Source organism: Salvia miltiorrhiza, chromosome 8 (assembly GCF_028751815.1).
Source record: "Salvia miltiorrhiza cultivar Shanhuang (shh) chromosome 8, IMPLAD_Smil_shh, whole genome shotgun sequence".
Classification (NCBI taxonomy): Eukaryota; Viridiplantae; Streptophyta; class Magnoliopsida; order Lamiales; family Lamiaceae; genus Salvia; species Salvia miltiorrhiza.
Genome location: NC_080394.1, coordinates 15,570,616 through 15,585,948, shown reverse-complemented (window position 1 = coordinate 15,585,948; position 15,333 = coordinate 15,570,616). Strand labels below are relative to the sequence as shown.

The following is a 15,333-nucleotide window of genomic DNA, read 5'->3' as shown; positions in this document are numbered from 1 at the left end:
CTCCACGGCCGGGGTAGGAGGAGCCGACCTGTGCGGAGGAGGAGCCGACCTGTGCGGAGGATGGAGCCGAGCGAAAGAGTTTTCGTGAGAGAATGAGAGAGTGAATAGAATAGGAGAAGACGAGAGACATGGATGAGGACGCCGACTCGCCGGAGTTCAGAGGCGAGGCGCGGCCTCGTCAGTGACTGGACTATTCAGGGGCGGCAGAACTCGCGAGATGGCGCAGAGACATTTCAGAGAGAGGGAGAAACCGTGTTTGAGCAAATGAGGGACCTCACTTGGGGCTGAAGTTTATTCTTAGAGATGGGCTTCTGATTGGGCCGATGTATTGTTTTTAATTAGTTGGGCTTGATTAATTTAAGAGTTGGGCTGATGCATATTTTATGATGGGCTATTAGTCTAGTCCCATTTATATTTCGTTGGGCCAGTTTAATTCATCATTTGGGCCGATTAAATTGCCTTTTTGGGCTAAGATTAATTCTTTTCAGTCCACATTAATTATTATTTGGACCCCTATTTTAATTGTTTTGGGTCGAAGACTTTTTAAGTTGGGCTTTAATTCTTTTGAAGCTTGAGCTGAAGTTACTCCTTTGAGCTAAGCCTAGCAGTATCAATTTTTGATGGAGCCCAATTATTTATCAGTGGGTGAGCCGATTCGTATTCAGTAATGAGCCGCCCAGTTTATTAATTAATGTTTTTGGACTTCGGACTTTAAAACGAGCTATTATCATTTATTTCTTTAAAGCCATTGGTTTATTTAATTAATTGACTACTCTCTTTTGAGCCTATTAATTATTTGAGGTCACGCTAGTAATGATGTTTCTATCGAAAAGCCCGATAATTTCTACAAGGTCACACTTCGTTTAAAGCCGAGTTAGTCATTTTTCAATCAAGTACAAATGCGAGGTTTATTTCACGACTAGAATATTCCGATGAGGAAGGAAGAATCACAGTTTTATTCGACCGCGTTAGACGAGAATTAGCTAAATCTATTAATGAGGATTAATAGTAGAATTCCCAATTATCGCTCAGAAGATTAGTTCATGCATACCAGATTCATGCATAGTTAATTACGCTTTCTCATTAATTGAGAATTTTCCTCGAGGCAATGTCTTATTTTACATTCTCATGATTAAGGTCAAGCGCGAGAGTAAGAACTATTCAAGAAGTCACAGTACCTTAGCAAAACTTTGCTATCAGGTGGGCAATTTCTTACGCGTAAATAAAATGCTATGCATGTGTTATGCTTTAAAAGGCAAATTGGATCTTCAAGTGTGGTATGCTTTATTACGCTTAAATGAGTTAAGCTTTATTATGCTGCACGTTAAATAATTTACGCCCTATTAATTTACGCTTGATTACGCTTATTTACGCTTGAATGCTTTACGCTGATAAGTTTATGCTTATGTTTGATGCTTGCGTCTGTTGGGGGAGGCCTCCCTCAACAGTACGATGCCGTGTCCGCTGAGGAGGGCCTTCCTCACGGCGCGATGCCCGTGTCCGCTTAGGGAGGCCTCCCTAGCGGCGCGATGCCAGTATGCAGTATGCCAGTATTACAGCGTCTATTGGGGGAGGCCTCCCTCAATAGTACGATGCCGTGACCGCTGAGGGAGGCCCCCTTCACGGTGCGATGCCCGTGTTCGTTGGGGAAGGCCTTTTCCACGACACGATGTTTGTTAATGAAGATTGATGATGAAGAATGCCCTTATGATATTTATGAATTTGGAAATGTTTAATGAGCAAAGGATATGAAAGAAACTCATGCCTCTTATGCGATATTGTGAAATTGTTAATGATGTTATGTTATATGCTTGGCAACTGCCCACTAAGTACTCTTGTACTTAGCCTTTCGATGTTTATGTTTGTGCAGGTTGAGCTGTGATGGGCGATGAAGTGTTGTTGCTGAGTAGAGCTTTTGTCGAACTTAAAGTAGGCTCAGAAAGGATACATGTCTTCATACATGTATCTCAGTTATGCATTCTGCTGTAAACACTGATTATTTCAGTTACACCTTCCGTTGCAAACTTTGATAATGTTTTAGCCAAGCCCTAACGATGCCTTTTTCCTTTTAAGGAATATAACGCGTATACAAGTTCTTTGAGTACCCTTTTTATGCGAACTATGCCTTTTTCCTTTTTAAGGAATATTTCACGCGTATCCAAGCTCTTTGAGTATTCTTTTATGCACCCCTTTCTAAACCCGCTTCGTAATTTCCCTTCCCCAGTCATGGTTTTCCCGGATTAATTATCCTTAATTAAGGCCGGTCGTGACAGAGTGGTATCAGAGCAGTTCGTTTGCTCTGAGCCTAAGAGTTTATTTAAGCCAAACTTAGAATGGATCACTAAAGTGTCTAGAGTTCAATCGACAAAGCTCAGCACTTCATCGCATCACACTCAACGAAGCAGAATGGTATGCTCTTCCAAGCTTGAGTTAATGTTCACAAAAAGTGAGAATTATCGTAATAGCAAAGTTAGTAACTGTCAATAGCTTTGTTATGTTGTTATTGAATGAAATGATTTACGCAAGTGCGATTAAGTATGCCTATGGAATAAATCCCTATGAACATAGAGCTATTAAGTTATGAGATCACCACTACGACAGAACATAGAAGCAAACGTAGAAGAACTTCGACTGTATCTTTTGGTGGCTATAGTGAAAGAAGCAAGATAAGTGATGCGTATAGAATAATTTTTAAGCTCGTGATTTTATAGCCCCTATGAATCTCCATGACTTATGCCTAAGTATCCAATTTAGATGATGAGATATTATATGTTTAAGAATTGATATGACTCATGGATATGAGATGCTAAGGACCTTTAGAGCTTACTACATCAATGTTGTCATTGGAGTTATGACTTGTTTACAAGTTAGAATAAGTTAACCTGTACAAGAATTCTTTAGAGGCTTGTATTAGATTATGCTAGAGTCTACTAATTGGCACATCTTTGCTACCAGAATGCCGCCTAAGAGAGGACGCCCTGTGAGAAACAATAACAATCGCAGAAATCGTAACGTTGTACCCGAAGAACCACAAGATGCTCGAGGACATAACCCACTCCCTTCGCCCCCGACTAGGAGAGTCGAAGAACTCTTTTTAAGGCAGAACCCACCTACGTTTGACGGAACGAGTGAACCAGCTGAAGCTGAGATTTGGGTGCGTGCAAATGAACGCATCTTCAACTTTCTACATTGTACTGATGAGGAGCGCCTATCTTGCGTCTCATTCCAGCTAACAGGATCAGCGGATTTCTGGTGGGAAGCACGACGAAAAATTCTGACACCTGAACAATGGGCAAGTTATACTTGGGAAGATTTTAAGACAGGATTATATGATAAATATATTCCGAAAAGCTATAGGAAGAAGAAAGAAGCTGAGTTCTACGAGTTAAAGCAAGGAAAGAAATCTGTGGTTGAATACGACAAGGAATTCTGCAACCTGTCTAGGTTTGCTCCGCAACAAGTGGACACAGATGAGAAGATGGCAGAGAAATTTTGTACCGGTCTGCGACACGAAATTAAGATGGCACTAGCAAGCCACGGAGGACTCTCATACACGGAGTCTCTGAACAGGGCACTTGACGTTGAAGCTGCAATGCCGTCAGACAAGTCAGCCCCACCATTTATCCCAATGCCAAATGATCCACCAGTAGCCTCACATACTCTCAAAGGGAAGCGCAAGTGGGACAACAACGAAGACAATATCAATCAGAATAGTAAGAAAGTGTGGCAAGAAAAGGAACGGGCCGAACAGTTTATTCAACCAAGGTACGAGGCACAGACTAACCTTGAGTCAACTGGGGGTAGCCAAAGTCAGAGAGGAATTTCACCTTGCCCAAATTGCGGTAAGATGCATAGGGGTATCTGTCGGGCTGGAACTAACGGTTGTTACAATTGTGGCCAAAAAGGTCACTACTCCACGCAATGCCCCAACAAACAACGAGGTTCAACAATTGAGAACACCCACACCCCCTTGCCAGCAATACGTGGACACTTGCGAAATCAGCCTCAATCACATCAGTGAAAATCTTATGGAAACACCGCAGACAAGAGAAGCTACGCGGGAACTTGAAGACAAGATAAAAAAAAAAACCCCCGAACTGTTTTAGTAGAGATATGCAAATTTCGGGACGAAATTTTTGTTAAGAGGGGTAGTATGTAGTAGCCCGCTCTTTTAATTATGATTAAAACTAGTAAATGCAAAAAAAAAAAAAATTTATGAATGAATCCAGTTTATGGTCCTGATTTTTTTTTTATCAGAAACGGAGTTATTATTTTAGCTTTATACTTTATAACGTATGAGAAAAATGCGACGAGGATTATTCAGTCATTCAATAATTTATTATCCAGTTTAATAACTGACTTAGCAAAGTCAAGTTATTAATTTATATGCGATAGAAATATTATTTCTATTATTTACTAGAAGTCGAGGAATTATTCCGACTGCAACACAGATTAAATCTACGGATTTAATTTAAGTTATATTACAGTTTATCAAGTTAGCAGGCAAGGAAAAAGATATCAAGCAGATACAGAAATGCGATGATTTAAAATCGAAGCCAGTATTTATTTACAGTTCACAGATTACAGTCTAGTTCCCAGCTTGGGGAAAATCGTCTAGTATATTACAAAAGCAAAAGCTCTTCAATCAATTAAAGTTTAGATAAAATTTTTATTTCCATATTTTGCTAATGATGTACACGTATTTACTCCACCAACACCACTCCAACCTTTTGCTTTCCTCCCTCAGCCAACCACCACCACTATCTCCAATATCTCCAATGATTTAACTATCAACTCCACCACCACTTGCTCCCCACCCAACAAATACAATATTCACTCTCATTTCAATTTCATCCAAAAGTTCAGAGGATCAATTCCAGTTCGTTTCAGCCGAAGCTCTCAAGGTAATGCTTGGTTTCAATGCTTTCTTCTCCTTTGATTAAGTTCATCCTGCAATTGTTAAGCAAATAAGCAATTTATTTCAGTTTCTATCCACTGATTCAAACACCACAGCAGCCAACATCAATTACAAGCCTAAATTTCTCATTGAATTCAATAGCAACAAACAGCCACCAACACCAAGCATAGCAGGTATATACTTAGCTCAGCTCCAGTTCATACATCATATCATCAAGCATATGTTTAAAAGGAAATACATAGTATACAGGTGTGTATATATATGCATAGATGGATTAAGAAATCACGAAATCAATTTTTACCTATGTTTCCTTCACAAGGCACTAAGAAACTCTTGATACAGAAACAAGCCACTATAGCTAGTAGAACCCTTGCATAATCGACATAGAACAAAAGCTTCAGGAAATGGGTGTATATTACACTTTGATAGCTATAGTTCTTCAAGAGATTCACGAACGAGGATTTATAATAGCATAGAAGTTAAACTTAGCTTTGGAGAATAAGGGCCGACTGCCCAAGCAACTGCCAAACCCCGACGCCGGACGGAGCTGGCGGAAGCTGAACGACGCCGGGAAAGAAAAGGGCCGACTGCCTCGTCCGGTGGGGACTGAGTGACGATAACGGTGACTCGGGATTTCAGAAGCGGCGCCTACGGTCGCCTCGACCTCGCTGGATTCAAGAGCAGCGGCGGACGTAGCCCAGCAGAGCGGCGATTCTGCCTGAATCGGCAGAGAGCTAAGGCTCAGGCGGCGACTCCAGGCGAAGCAGCACCCGCTCCAGACGGCGGCGATGGCTCCAGACAACGGCGGCAGCAACCTGGTAGTTGACTCTAGGGCACGATTTTGGGGGCTCTGCGCTGAGGAGAGAGAACGACGATGAGGTTTGAAGTGTCGGAAATCGAAGCCAACCAGAGCCGACGGCCGCTCCACGGCCGGGGTAGGAGGAGCCGACCTGTGCGGAGGATGGAGCCGAGCGAAAGAGTTTTCGTGAGAGAATGAGAGAGTGAATAGAATAGGAGAAGACGAGAGACATGGATGAGGACGCCGACTCGCCGGAGTTCAGAGGCGAGGCGCGGCCTCGTCAGTGACTGGACTATTCAGGGGCGGCAGAACTCGCGAGATGGCGCAGAGACATTTCAGAGAGAGGGAGAAACCGTGTTTGAGCAAATGAGGGACCTCACTTGGGGCTGAAGTTTATTCTTAGAGATGGGCTTCTGATTGGGCCGATGTATTGTTTTTAATTAGTTGGGCTTGATTAATTTAAGAGTTGGGCTGATGCATATTTTATGATGGGCTATTATTCTAGTCCCATTTATATTTCGTTGGGCCAGTTTAATTCATCATTTGGGCCGATTAAATTGCCTTTTTGGGCTAAGATTAATTCTTTTCAGTCCACATTAATTATTATTTGGACCCCTATTTTAATTGTTTTGGGTCGAAGACTTTTTAAGTTGGGCTTTAATTCTTTTGAAGCTTGAGCTGAAGTTACTCCTTTGAGCTAAGCCTAGCAGTATCAATTTTTGATGGAGCCCAATTATTTATCAGTGGGTGAGCCGATTCGTATTCAGTAATGAGCCGCCCAGTTTATTAATTAATATTTTTGGACTTCGGACTTTAAAACGAGCTATTATCATTTATTTCTTTAAAGCCATTGGTTTATTTAATTAATTGACTACTCTCTTTTGAGCCTATTAATTATTTGAGGTTACGCTAGTAATGATGTTTCTATCGAAAAGCCCGATAATTTCTACAAGGTCACACTTCGTTTAAAGCCGAGTTAGTCATTTTTCAATCAAGTACAAATGCGAGGTTTATTTCACGACTAGAATATTCCGATGAGGAAGAAAGAATCACAGTTTTATTCGACCGCGCTAGACGAGAATTAGCTAAATCTATTAATGAGGATTAATAGTAGAATTCCCAATTATCGCTCAGAAGATTAGTTCATGCATACCAGATTCATGCATAGTTAATTACGCTTTCTCATTAATTGAGAATTTTCCTCGAGGCAATGTCTTATTTTACATTCTCATGATTAAGGTCAAGCGCGAGAGTAAGAACTATTCAAGAAGTCACAGTACCTTAGCAAAACTTTGCTATCAGGTGGGCAATTTCTTACGCGTAAATAAAATGCTATGCATGTGTTATGCTTTAAAAGGCAAATTGGATCTTCAAGTGTGGTATGCTTTATTACGCTTAAATGAGTTAAGCTTTATTATGCTGCACGTAAAATAATTTACGCCCTATTAATTTACGCTTGATTACGCTTATTTACGCTTGAATGCTTTACGCTGATAAGTTTATGCTTATGTTTGATGCTTGCGTCTGTTGGGGGAGGCCTCCCTCAACAGTACGATGCCGTGTCCGCTGAGGAGGGCCTTCCTCACGGCGCGATGCCCGTGTCCGCTTAGGGAGGCCTCCTTAGCGGCGCGATGCCAGTATGCAGTATGCCAGTATGCCAGTATTACAGCGTCTATTGGGGGAGGCCTCCCTCAATAGTACGATGCCGTGACCGCTGAGGGAGGCCCCCTTCACGGTGCGATGCCCGTGTTCGTTGGGGAAGGCCTTTTCCACGACACGATGTTTGTTAATGAAGATTGATGATGAAGAATGCCCTTATGCTATTTATGAATTTGGAAATGTTTAATGAGCAAAGGATATGAAAGAAACTCATGCCTCTTATGCGATATTGTGAAATTGTTAATGATGTTATGTTATATGCTTGGCAACTGCCCACTAAGTACTCTTGTACTTAGCCTTTCGATGTTTATGTTTGTGCAGGTTGAGCTGTGATGGGCGATGAAGTGTTGTTGCTGAGTAGAGCTTTTGTCGAACTTAAAGTAGGCTCAGAAAGGATACATGTCTTCATACATATATCTCAGTTATGCATTCCGCTGTAAACACTGATTATTTCAGTTACACCTTCCGTTGCAAACTTTGATAATGTTTTAGCCAAGCCCTAACGATGCCTTTTTCCTTTTAAGGAATATAACGCGTATACAAGTTCTTTGAGTACCCTTTTTATGCGAACTATGCCTTTTTCCTTTTTAAGGAATATTTCACGCGTATCCAAGCTCTTTGAGTATTCTTTTATGCACCCCTTTCTAAACCCGCTTCGTAATTTCCCTTCCCCAGTCATGGTTTTCCCGGATTAATTATCCTTAATTAAGACCGATCGTGACACTGTTGTTTCTATATTTGTTCTGCATGTTTGGCACTTATGGCACTAATAGTGCCATAAGTGCTAAAAAGACCATTTTACTTTATTTTATTTTGGATTTTCGTTGGCACTTATGGCACTATTAGTGCCATAAAATAAAATAACAAAAGTAAAATTTGATTTATTTTTATCTAGGGGGAGTAATTTTTTTTTTGTTTTTGGCTTGGGGGTGGGTGGGGTCGGGGGTCTGGGGGGGTAGACAGGGCAGGGGGAGTAAAAAAAAAATTCGTTGGCACTTATGGCACTAATAGTGCCATAAGTGCCTAACCCGACCCGCGTGCCTGATCCTACCCGGCACGCGACCTGCGCTCCTGACCCTACCCAGTCCGCCCAATTAAGGGCAAAAACGTCCCAAAGCTATAAAAATGGCCAAAATTTATGTTTTTTCAATGAGTGGCCATAATTTGTATTTTATGATCCATTTTGGCTATTCCAAAATTTTACTCATATTAATTTATATGAAAGAATTGAAGGAGATTATGAAGATATAATAGATGGCAAAGCTACGTACGGCTCTGGCCTTTATTTGGATTATATTGATAATACTTGATATAATGATGATCCATCTACATACCAAGGTATTAATTTATAGGTGATGGATACATGAAGAGGAATACATAATGGTGCTGACACACAATAAATATAGGTAGAGATAGTAGGAGACACTCTATAAACTGATCAAGAGACATTCATGTACAGTACGTAGCTATTACAAATTAAGCTTTAATTAACAACAATTAAATCCTAAATAATAATTGTTGAGGGGGCGGTTGACAGCGGGGCATATCTGGGGGCGGAGGCAACATCTTCTCATTGGGGGCTTCCCCGTCCTTAACGATGAACACCATCTTCATTCCCCATGTCTGATGACGATCGAAATGGCAGTGCATGTACCACACTCCTGCAACCGATATTAATTGCAACTTTCAATTACTTAGTTGTTAATTAACTCTATAAAGGAGATGGAAAGAGAAAATAAAAGAACCTGGATTGTTAGCCTTAAATCTGATAGCGCTCCATCCATTTCTTGGAACGGTAACAGCGTTCATCAAGAGCGGGTCAATGAGATTAAAGTTTTGCGGATCCCTGTTCGGATCGAAGTTCCCGTATCCAGCTCCGACAACGTAGAAGCTGTATCCATGTAAATGCATGGGATGATCGCTTCCCTCGCCAAAGTTGGTGCCTTGAAACACGATCTCCACTTCTGAGTTATAGTCCAACATATACACAGCCGTTCCGAATTCGGTGAGCCCCTCATAAATGACAGCATGGAGATGTTGTTCATGCTGGCCAGCACCCTGTTGTTCCTCTCGCAAGAATTTGTCTCACAGGGCCACATATTGATGGTGAGAGTGAAGAAGAGGTTGTGGGTGATGTTCATAGGAACTTTGATGGGGTGCTTGTCGTTGGCGAGGCTTCTGAGCTTGCTGCTGAAATGGATGGACTCGGCCCAGCCATAGCCACCGAATTTAGGGAAATATGGAAAGTCCAGTGATGAGGGGGGGATGTAGTTACCAACGTACTCAAGGATTCCGGTGGTGGGGACGTAAGTATGCCACCAGGGGCTGGCGTATACTTTGGTGGCCATGTAATAACGGCTGGGCGGCTGGTTGGCTTCCAGAAGGAAATCTATGGTCTGGCCGGGGGCAATCGCAATGTGATCGGTGTTCAGCGGTTTCGTGTAGGCCCCGTCCATGCCCACCACCGTCATGTTGTGGTCCTTGATTTTGAAGTACATAATGTAGCTCAACATTGCGTTAATCATTCTGATCAGGTAAGTCTTGCCCGGCTCCACACTCAGCTTGAATGTATCTGCATCAAACAAATTACTAAGTATATATATATATATATATATATATAGCTACAGTAAAAACACTTCTTAAAATATAAATATAAACGTTTTTTAATGTACGAATTTTATTCAACAGGGTTACGAATTCATCCAACATGGTTACGAATTGTGAAAAATAAATTTTTGCTACCTTTGGGATTCGAACCCAGGACCACGAATTCATCCAAAAGGGTTACGAATCAACCGTAGATCTTGATGATCTAAGAGTTGAAAATCATTTATATTTTATACACTTAAGAATGTTTTTATTCTAGCCCTCCCCTATATATATATATATATATATATATATATATATATAACTCTTATTAAATTGTTTGGATTTTATCTGGAGAGCCTACCTTGTTTGGAGCAAGGGTACATGTCGTCAGGTTGACCATTCATGAGGAAAGCATCAGAAAAATTGGCATCGATTCCTTGGGCTATAGCATCCTCGTAAACTTGTTGCACATCAGCATTCCACCACTCTCCTGCATGCTATACATTTATTAATTATTCCGAATTTAATTATACAAACTCACAATTAAGAATTTTAATTCGAGCTACTATATAAACCTAGTAAGATGGGCACTTCAGCATGAGGCTTAGGGAAAGGATAAGTGTGTGTCTTGGGCGGTAGAATGATGATGGCGCCATACACAGTAGCTCGAGACCAATCGCTGTGGGCGTGCTAAAATAAAGAGTCTTCTTCGTTGGAGAGCAACATCCGTTGTCTAAACCTCTTGCCGGGACTAATAGGACACTGCGTCACTTGGGTGACGCCGTCTGTCCATGGATATCTCGGCATTTTTACTCCATGCCTGAAATCACAATGCTACGTACATTACTACTAAATTAATTAATAATAGTATATCAGTTTCAAATATATGCTTTAATTTTACGTACCAATGGATACTTATATTTTGATCGGCGCGATTAATAACATCGATTACCACCAATTCTCCCCTTCTAGCATATATAGTTGGCCCTGGGAACTGCCCGTTTATCGTTAGGATGCTTTTGGTGGTGCATAGCCTGGTGTGTGAAGATCTTCTCACCTGCAAACTTACACTTCCAATTAGCTAGGTTTTCTATTATTAGAAAACAAAATCAATTAATATTACTGCATGCCCAACATACTTCAAACTTATGAACTAAAGCATGGACTGGACCCATGCCTCCGAGCAAAAACATAATAATACCAATGTACCACAGGATGAAAACCTTAATCTTCCTATAAGAAACCATTTTTTTCTATTTTTTCAGCTGCTATGTATTGTTGAGACAGGAGAATGCTTTTTCTTTTCCGTATTTATAATGTTGATCCTATCTTACATCGTCTTTCTATTTTCTCTCATTTATTTCCGAAACGTGAGTATTTATTTCACCACACGTGCATGACTTTCGCTTTCTAGTTCTAGATTATATTGGACTTGATAAGTAATTTGGAAATAATACTACATGAGCCAACTAGCTATAAGAAAATGGATGGCTAAAATTTGAGCAGAAGAGATGACTCATTACAAGACTCTTGGTTGTAATAAAAGTTTGCCGCTTCCACTCAGTGTATAACCATCAAAATTCGACCGGACTTTAAATTTTTATTTAAATTATTTATATTATTTTTGATTAATTTAACTTGATGTAATAGAGTTTACGTTATATTAATTTCAATTATCTTCGTCAATTAAATATTCATTTTTTGCTAGAATAATAAAAATACTTTTTTATATAAATTTTGTACAATTTTTTTATATTAACGGATAAAAATTAATTTAAGATCACATATGCTATATAAGCATCATCTCATCTCAACTCTATAAGACCAGAGGATCATCAAAAACTCGAAAGACAATATTTAACTTTTGAACGTCAAACTTTTGAGGATTATATCGTCTGGACCCTGAAACAATATATCTGATTTTTATGCGTCAATCGTTTGAACATTACTATTTCATACTTTAAATATCATAACTTACTTCTAAACATTATTTTCATTAGGAGCTTGAAAGACCAGGACTGACTTGTGAGACTATACAATCTGAAGCTTATAAGATCATAACTAACTTTTAAATATCATCTTGTATGGAGCTTGAAAAATCATAACATGATTATGTGCATCATCTCATTTGGAGTTTAAAATACCATAACTAACTTCTAAGATCATAACTAACTTCTAAACATCATCTTGTGTGGAGCTTAAAAAATCATAACAGAGTGCATCATCTCATTTGGAGCTTAAAATAGAATAACTGAGTTTCAAGCATCATTTCGTTTGGAGTTTGAAAGAATAAAGCTGGCTAGTAAGCATCATCTTGTTTGAAGTTTGAAAGACCATAACTAAGTTTTGAGAATCATCTCGTCTAAGGCTTAAAAAAATTGATACGAGATTCAAATTATTTACTTAGTATTTCAATTGGTAAATTTTCATAAAAAAATTAATGTGTATTCTAACTTTTTAGAAAGAAAAAAAATTGTGCAAAATATCTTTTTATGACCAAATTAAAATGAAGAAATAATTTATTTAATTACAAGTATTTATTTTTAAAAAATTAAAATTAAATAATTTTTATTTAACCAAATAAATTTGATCAACTTAAATTGACAAAGCAATTCAAATTGTTCTAATCTCAATCATTCCACCAATTAAATGTGAGTTTTTGGTTTAGAAAGTAAGAGTATCCTTTTCTATAGGTTTTATTTTGGTGAAATGTCATAAAAAATCAATGTGGGATGAGAAGATTTAGATAAATAAGAATTAATAAAGTATCAAATGACACTACTATATTTCATTTGAATGTTGTAGTGTCATTTGAATGTCATAGTGTCATTTGAAATCTTGTAGTGTCTTTTACTTGTAGATGATATTATTCTTAAGTATAATAACACTTTAGATATAGTTTCATTTACATATATTCTTGAAAACAGTAAATGACACTATGTTACTTGTTAAGTAACACTATTAAAACATTGAATTGATACTATAATCTTGTAAATGACACTTTTCTATAATTGACACTATTCGGAGATGTAAATTACACTACTTATAATAATTAACACTATCACATTTCAAAGAAACTTTAACATTTCAAAGACACAACTCCGATATAAAAATGACACTACAAGATTTCAAAAAACACTTTAAAATTTCAAAAGACACTATAACATTTGAAATGACACTTTAAGATTTAGAGGCACATAGACATTTCGAATGACACTACAAGATTTCAAAAGGCACTAAAAGATTTCAAATGACACTTAGACATTTCAAATGACACTACTAGATTTCAAATAACATTATAACATTTCTTAAGAAACTATAAAATATCAAATGATACTATAACATTTCAAAATTTCAAAGTGTCATTTTAAGTGTTGAAGTGTCATTTGAATTCTTTGAGTGTCATTTTAAGTGTTGAAGTGTCATTTGAATTCGTCGAGTGTCATATGAAATGTCAAAGTGTCATTTTAAGTGTTGAAGTGTCATTCGAAATTTCAAAGTGTCATTTTAAGTGTTGAAGTGTCATTTGAATTCTTCAAGTGTTATTTGAAGTGTTGAAGTGTCACTTTAAATGTTATAGTGGCATTTGAAATGTTATAGTGTCATTTCAAATGTCATAGTGTCATTCGAAATGCCATAATGTCATTTTAAGTGTTGAAGTGTCATTTAAATTCTTCAAGTGTCATTTCAATTGTTGAAGTTTCATTTTAAATGTCATAGTGTCATTTGAAATGTTATAGTGTCATTTTTCGAGTATCATTTTAATTCTTCAAGTGTCATTTCAATTCTTCAAATGTTATTTGATTTGTTGAAGTGTCATTTGAAATGTCATAGTGTCATTTGAATTCTTCAAGTGTCATATGAAATGTCATTGTATCATTTGAATTATTCAAGTGTCATTTGAAGTATTGAAGTGTCATTCAAAATGTCATAGTGTCATTTTAAGTGCTGAAGTGTTATTTGAATTCTTCAAGTGTCATTTAAATTCTTCGAGTGCCATTTGAATTCTTTGAGTGTCATTTGAAGTGTTGAAGCATCATTCAAAATTTCAAAGTGTCATTTTAAGTGTTGAAGTGTCATTTGAATTCTTCAAGCGTTATTTGAAGTGTTGAAGTGTCACTTGAATTCTTTGAGTGTCATTTTAAGTATTGAAGTGTCATTTGAATTCTTCGAGTGTCATATTAAATGTCAAAGTGTCATTTGAATTCTTCAAATGTTATTTCAGGTTTAATGTTTGGGTTTTAGGTTTAGGGTTTCAGGTTTCAGGTTTAGGTTTCAGGTTTAGGGTTTCAGGTTTAGGGTTTAGGGTTTAAGGTTTAAGGTTTAGATTTCAGATTTAGGGTTTAGGGTTTAAGTTTTAGGTTCAGGGTTTAGGGTTTAGGGTTTAAGGTTTAGTGTCATTTGAATTCTCAAGTGGAGTTTAGGGTTTAGGATTTAAGGTTTCAGGTTTAGGTTGAATAGTTGAAGTGTCATTTGATATTTCTTGTAGTGTCATTGAAAATATTATAGTGTCATTTAAAATCTTGTAGTGTCATTTGTATGTTAGAGTAGTGTCATTTGAAATGTTAAAGTGACATTTGAAATCTTGTAGTGTCATTTTAGGATATATTAAAAGTGTTATTTGAATATGAATGTAATATCATTTCTTAATGATATTAAAACTAAATAAAATAAAATAAATAATTAAAAATTTGAAAAGAAAAAGAAAAAAGAAACTAAAAGTATTAAAAGAAAGAAACTATAGAAAAAAGAAAAAAAAAACTACAAGTATTAAAAGAAAGAAATTACAAAAAAAAACTACAAGTATTATTTTAATAAAGAAACTACATACGAAAGAAACTACAAGTATTATTTTAATAAAGAAACTACAAAAAAAAGAAAAAGAAACTACAAGTGTTATGAAAAGAAACTACAAAAAAAAAATTCAAAATTTCACTCCTTAATGAGTTTCGAATCCAGGACCTGGCAGATTACAAAGTAGTGCCTGAACCAACTGATCTAGGTGCTCTGTTATTATTTATTTCAGTAAACGACTACAATATAGTAAAACCGTTGTATCCTTTTTTTTTTTAATTTACATATTTACTCGGATCCGGGTCGGGTCAGTGGAAGGATCCGCGCGCACACAGTGAGCGCTCGATTTGCACTGCGCTCACGTAAGTGTCCCTCAAATGAAATGGGTATTCAATTTTTTACAAAAATAAGTTAGACACAATAAAGACAATTCTACCTACTTGTTTGTGCCTAATAAATTCCAACCTGACACGCATGGATACTCCCTGCAACTTTTGGAGTCATTGTACCTTTTATTAATTTTTTAATAGGAATAGTTATGGGCTGAATGAGTTTGTTTGAGAGTAATGCTAAA

The 15,333-nt window shown here is 37.6% G+C and overlaps 2 long non-coding RNA genes and 1 pseudogene across 2 annotated transcripts; 2 read left to right on the top strand and 1 right to left on the bottom strand.

Moving 5' to 3' along the window:
- The first annotated feature begins 979 nt into the window (after window positions 1–979).
- On the top strand, window positions 980–2,146 carry LOC131001375 (uncharacterized). The gene is made up of 2 exons (XR_009093918.1): window positions 980–1,200; window positions 1,871–2,146. It is a non-coding gene; the product is annotated as an uncharacterized LOC131001375 (long non-coding RNA).
- Window positions 2,147–6,773: 4,627 nt separating this feature from the next.
- LOC131001376 (uncharacterized) lies at window positions 6,774–7,973 on the top strand. The gene is made up of 2 exons (XR_009093919.1): window positions 6,774–7,019; window positions 7,698–7,973. It is a non-coding gene; the product is annotated as an uncharacterized LOC131001376 (long non-coding RNA).
- Window positions 7,974–8,626: 653 nt separating this feature from the next.
- On the bottom strand, window positions 8,627–11,272 carry LOC131001351 (putative laccase-9; annotated as a pseudogene).
- Between the last annotated feature and the right edge of the window lie 4,061 nt (window positions 11,273–15,333).